Raw genomic sequence first — 6,490 nt, 5'->3', positions numbered from 1 at the left:
TTGAGGCAGAATCTTGCTCTGTCGCCCAGGCTGGAGTGCAGTGGCGTGATCTCGGCTCACTACAAGCTCCGCCTCCCGGGTTCATGCCATTCTCCTGCCCCAGCCTCCCCAGTAGCTGGGACTACAGGCGCCTGCCACGACGCAGGGCTAATTTTTGTTGTATTTTTAGTAGAGACAGGGTTTCACCGTGTTAGCCAGGATGGTCTCGATCTCCTGACCTCGTGATCTTCCCGCCTTGGCCTCCCAAAGTGCTGGGATTACAGGCGTGAGCCACTGCGCCCGGCCCGGGAGAAACATTTTTAAGTGTGCAAAACAGTCACAATGAAAAAAAGCCCCGGATGTTAGCAAAAAGAGTGAATGTGTTTGCCGTTCTGTAAATAAAATGAGTTCACTACAAAAAAAAATTGTTATGATGCTTTACTCAATTTGCCCATTTCTCAACATAGGCTTTGAAAAATTCCTCTAAATGAAACAACTTTATAAGGGATGAAGATGTCATAATGATATTTTCCACTGTAGAAACTTCTTAGGTTATCACTCAAAAAACAAAAGCCAAAACCTAGCAGAAACAAATGACTAATCAAACTAAAATTTCAAAGAGTAGATTCATCAAACTAAGCTCTCCCATTAAGACATCAACAATGAAGTGGCTAATAAAAAAGTAAGCAGCACGTTTATGATGTCTAGATAACAGTCAACCAAACAAATAAGATGCATCCCTCAAGTAAACAACAACAAAAAAACAAAACCAAAAACAAAACGAGGCATCAATGGATGTTTTAAATACCTAAAATTTAGGTTGGGCGCAGTGGCTCACGCCTGTAATCCCAGCACTTTGGGAGGCCGAGGCGGGCGGATCATCAGGTCAGGAGATCGAGACCAGCCTGACCAACATGGTGAAACCCTGTCTCTACTAAAAATACAAAACAAAAAACAAAAAAAAAAAAACCCTAAAATTTAACACTCTGAAGTCTCTATATTAAATCAAAATCGTAACGATCTTGAAAGCTAAATTAAAATAATCCTGGAGCTCTGGAATGTTATTCCCTCTTAAAGCTGTATTAGGTCTTTAGGAAATCAATGTGGTGTTACTAGTTTATGTGTATCCCATTATTCATTTAAAAAGAAACGAACACAAATATTTCACACCCTTTTTCTTGATTAATCATTTATACCAGAGAGAACTCTGTATATACCAGTACAGGTGGGGGATTACTGGCAGGGCAGATAGTCGATTTAAGGAGTGGGGGGCAGTCTTATTAATTTGGTACCGTAAGGCCCCAATACATGTGTGTATACACATACATAAACACACACCTATGTAATTTTCACAAGACCAAACTATTAAAGTACCTAGAAAATAGAATATTTTTCCCTCTAAACTAAGATATCTGTTTATATAGACTATTGATGCAAACTAATTTTAAGTAATTATAGTGCAAGGAGCCTGATGTATGAAGATTTGACATTATAATTTATAATTCCTAAATAATTATTAAATGAGTAATGTTTAATCATTAATCACTTAATAATAAATGGCTACCAGATTTAGAACAAAACTTACTGTAGCCATTATAATCTGCTAACATTTGAAAAACAACATGAAATCAGCACAGAAACTAAGTTTTTAGAAATAGCCTACATAATGAAGATTATGTATTATATAGTCACAAATTTTTATTTTAGATTTCACAATGTACACTTGTCTCAGTAAGTCTATTTAATTAGAATTTTTAAAGACTTGAGATTTTGCTAAATGTATCACCATTAGAAAAAGTTTTCTGGATGTGTATATGAGTAGGATTTGATTATTCTGACATCAGAAAGCCAACACTAGACTCCACAGCAAGGATACTGAAATTTAAAAATCTGGAATACTTTAACAGTAAAATTGAGTAAATTGACCAAAAGATATATCAGACTCACTCAGTAAAAAGTATACTGTACTTACTACAAATACGTTATCTTCCAAGCCCATTCTTATTTTTAAAAATATGTACAACTAGACTAATGATGCCAAATACTTACACAAGTTCATGCATTTTAGGTGTGCTTTATTCAAAATATATTGAAAAATATATTGAATATTTTTCAAATATATTGAAAAAAGTTCAATACCTAGTTACTTCAAAAAATACCTTCAAAATGTTTACTATTCAAAACATATAAAAAGCACTGATTTTATTGTACTGCAATATAAATTCTTCACATAAAGATTTTATGTAAAATACTCTGCAGTTAGAAACAATCTTATTTACATTTGCTATGAAAGCATTTTGAAGTTTTAAAAGTCTAATCAATTTTTTTCAATACATTTCATCTTTGCTTTGCCAGGAACAAAGTTTCAAGTGATATCTCCATTAGTGAATAAAAAGATGCATACGTTCACTCATATTGATAAAACTTTTGCATTCAAATGAATACAGATTATCTAGGATAAAGACATTTCAAATGTGTATGATGGGGTTAAGGGAGACAATATAGCTTATGACTACTTAGTTAAATGGCAAAATCATGAATGGCATTAATTTTCTGCTAATTTAAAGGTATTATGTTTGATGAAAAGACAACTGCTACAAATGACTTCATGAATAAATATTTCAGCTAACTGCACAAATGAGTCTGCTTCTGAGACAAAGTTAACATAGTAAGGTAAGAGAGATTTTAGAAAAGCGCTCACCAAAGAAAAACTGAACTCAAAGGCCTGGTGCTTCCATTATTTTTTATTTTTTATTTTTTTGAGGAGTCTCACTCTGTCGCTTAGGCTGGAGTGCAATGGCGTGATCTCGGCTCTCTGCAACCTCCGTCTCCTGAGTTCAAGAGATTCTCCTGCCTCAGCCTCCCAAGTAGCTGGGCCCACAGGCACCCACCACCATGCCCAACTAATTTTTGTATTTTTTTCTTTTTTCGAGACGGAGTCTTGCTCTGTTGCCCAGGCTGGAGTACAGTGGCGTGATCTCGGCTCACTGCAAGCTCTGCCTCCCAGGTTCACGCCATTCTTCTGCCTCAGCCTCCCGAGCAGCTGGGACTACAGGCATCTGCCACCACACCCGGCTAATTATTTGTATTTTTTTTTTTTTTTTTTTGAGGCAGAGTCTTGCTCTGTCGCCCAGGCTGGAGTGCAGTGGTGCGATCTCGGCTCACTACAAGCTCCGCCTCCCGGGTTCACGCCATTCTCCTGCCTCAGCCTCTCCGAGTAGCTGGGACTACAGGTGCCCGCCACCATGCCCTGCTAATTTTTTGTATTTTTTTAGTAGAGATGGGGTTTCACAGTGGTTTCAATCTCCTGACCTCGTGATCCACCCGCCTCGGCCTCCCAAAGTGCTGGGATTACATGCGTGAGCCACCGCGCCCGGCCCTAATTTTTTGTATTTTTAGTAGAGACAGGGTTTCACCATGTTAGCCAGGATGGTCTCGATCTCCTGACCTCATGATCTGCCCGCCTCGGCCTCCCAAAGTGCTGGGATTACAGGCGTTGAGTAGAAACAGCATTTCACCATGCTGGCCAGGCTGGTCTCAAACTCCTGACCTCAGGTGATCCACCCGCCGTGGCCTCCCAAAGGACTGGTGCTCTCATTATTACAATGAGTCCCAAAGTAAGAAATTAAACTTTAGGGCAAACATACAAGTAATGATAAGCCGGAAATGATCACCATGGAAACATACAGCTCTTTGATATCTGTCCGAGCACTACCTTATACTGGGAAAAGTATGATTCCCAAGGAGGTTCCCTTTCTCTGTTAAGCTGGAACTTTGGTGTTTCCTATAAGAGACAAGTTTACTTTGTCCCCAGGAGCTTCATCTCTGGTTAGAAAAGATTTTCCAGCCATAAAATAACTATGCTTCGGAGTTGATGCCAAAGAAAGGGGGGCAGGATGGCATTCTCTGAATAGCGAGGTGTTAGAACTGACTTCCTCAAACTAGCTACAGCCTTTCTAGCTATGTGTGATTTTTTTTTTTTTTTTTGAGACGGAGTTTCACTCTTGTTGCCCAGGCTGGAGTGCAATGGTGGGATCTCGGCTCCCTGCAACCTCCGCCTCCCGGGTTCAAGTGATTCTCCTGCCTCAGCCTCCCAAGTAGCTGGGATTACAGGCATGCGCTACCATGCCTGGCTAATTTTTGTATTTTATTAGAGACGGAGTTTCTCCATGTTGGTCAGGCTGGTCTCCAACTCCCGACCTCAGGTGATCCACCCGTCTCGGCCTCCCAAAGTGCTGGGATCACAGGCGTAAGCCACTGTGCACGGCCTGTGTGTGATTTTTTAAAATATAAGATAAAATTCATTTTAAGTGTACCACTGTTTTTTTACTATATTTACAATGTCTTGCAACCATTACCACTACCTAATTCCAGGACATTTTCATCACCCCAAAACCCCATCACCTGTATACATTGTCACTCCCTATTTCCCCCTCCCACCAGCCCCTGAAAAACACTAATCTTTCTGTCTCTATGGATTTGCCTATTCTGGACATTTCATGTAAGTGGAATCATACAATATGTGGCCTTGTATGTCTGGTTTCTTTACCTTTAACTGGTAGTTCTTCAGCCATTCCAAAGGGGCTACAATTTCGAGAAGACCAAGCCACAGGTGCTCAAGATGGCGAATCTGTCTTCCCAGTGCAGCCTAGTTTCTATGGAGCTACCATAAATGACAGTGTCCTATTGTTGCTGCCTTTTGATCACATGAACATGGATCGTAATCAGAAGTACAAACTGTTATCTCTGGAATACGTCTTTGTAATAAAAAAAAATCCACTGGATAAAGTTTCACAAGTGGGAAAGAATAACAAAGACAGGAATAGAATTCTTGATCTGACTATAATATTTTAACAGTGACATGTGCCCAGATTATATTTTTATCTTGGTAACACTGACATTTATGCTATTCTGGAAGACAAAGACCACCAAGCCATTTTTTGGTATCGCAAAGCATTTAATAAGTGCTTAGTTGCATGTGAAATGTTTTTCAAAAACAGAAGTTAAGATGGGAAACCACAGTAGGCTGATTCTTCATCAGATTTCATGTCGATATTTATAAAGAGACATGATTTCAGAGCTAAGTTTGTTTTCCATAAATCAGTTCCTGGAGTTTCAACTCAAATTGTCAAATAATTGTGCTCCAGGTGAGATTTTTATGTATAACACAGAAACTCATAGTTAGGGAATTGGGCTTGCAAAAGGTAGGCCAAATATTGATGTAGTGTGGGTGAACTGTGAATTGCATTAAGCTCTACAAAGTTTTTTCAATAGGCTAAAAATATTTATATAAAGATGTAATCATCCAAAAGATTGCAGTCTCTCTTTTTCTCACTCCCAACCCCCACACAAGAAAAGTCTATTTTAATTACCACAAGTCCGACTCAGCAACCATTTAGTAGCCTTTCTATAAAAAAAACAGGCTGCAAGTCCCAAAGTGACACAGATCTTATCTTAAATATTGTTATATTGCTTGTGTCTAGAATAATACCTGGCCTGAAAGAGGTGTTCAAAAACTATTTAATGGACACAGGAACAAATGAATAAACCGGGTGCCCTCACATGTGAACATGTGACAACCAAGTTATCAATGCCAGAAGCCACTGCAGAGAAATCAACAATGGCGATTAAAAATGACTACCACCAGATTTTTGCTTTTGGCCACAATACAGTAGCTTGTGATTGAACTAGCCCTCCTACTGAAAACAACGATGAAAGCTAAATTAACCCTTTTCTGGTTTAGAAAAAAAAGTACAGCTCGCTGCCAGCACTCATTTAATTTTACATAAACACATTCTTTGAGGCTACAGCAAATCTGACTGATTTTCAATGTGAACATAAAATATAAAAACTGTTCTTGATGTTATTTCTAAACAGAACTAGTATCAGAATCGTCTGAATCATCAAAATCATCTATTTCAGAAAAATCGAATTCATTAGATAAATCTCCGGCCAAGAACTGTTCCAGAACAATGTTAACGTCACGTGTAGGAATGCTCCATTTTCCAGGATTCGACATTTTCAGCGATCGAGAATTATTATACTTTGTAAATGGAAATACCACTACTAAGAACAGAATGCTATAAATAGGACGATGTCCTTTTTTTCTGAAGTCGATATACTAGAGCTATGCGAAAGTAATAATAAAAGCGAGAGTTCGTGGCAAAGTTATCTTAGGGTAAATACTGCAGCAGCAAGTGCTGCTGGCAAGTATTCTTGGGGCAAACAGGAAAAGGGTTAAATAGAACATCTTTTATAGGCATCAGGGAGCAAACCAATGCAGGGAGAATTTGACAAGCCACAATAAAATAGCTGAAAAGAGGGAAAGAAGGGAAGCACACTTTGGTGAGCTCTATGTTCATTTTGATTACTTCTTTAAGGCACTGCAAATTCACGACACAGGGAAATAAATATCTAGCAGCAAGCAATAATCCCACTTGGTTTAAGAGACAAAAGCTGGAGCTTGGGAAAGTAGCTAGGACTTAAGGTGCAAAATCCCAGAGTGAAGAAA

Source organism: Hylobates moloch, unplaced genomic scaffold (assembly GCF_009828535.3).
Source record: "Hylobates moloch isolate HMO894 unplaced genomic scaffold, HMol_V3 SCAFFOLD_16, whole genome shotgun sequence".
NCBI classification, from domain to species: Eukaryota; Metazoa; Chordata; class Mammalia; order Primates; family Hylobatidae; genus Hylobates; species Hylobates moloch.
The sequence above is the reverse complement of the archived record's forward strand: the minus strand, read 5'-3'. Positions refer to the sequence as shown.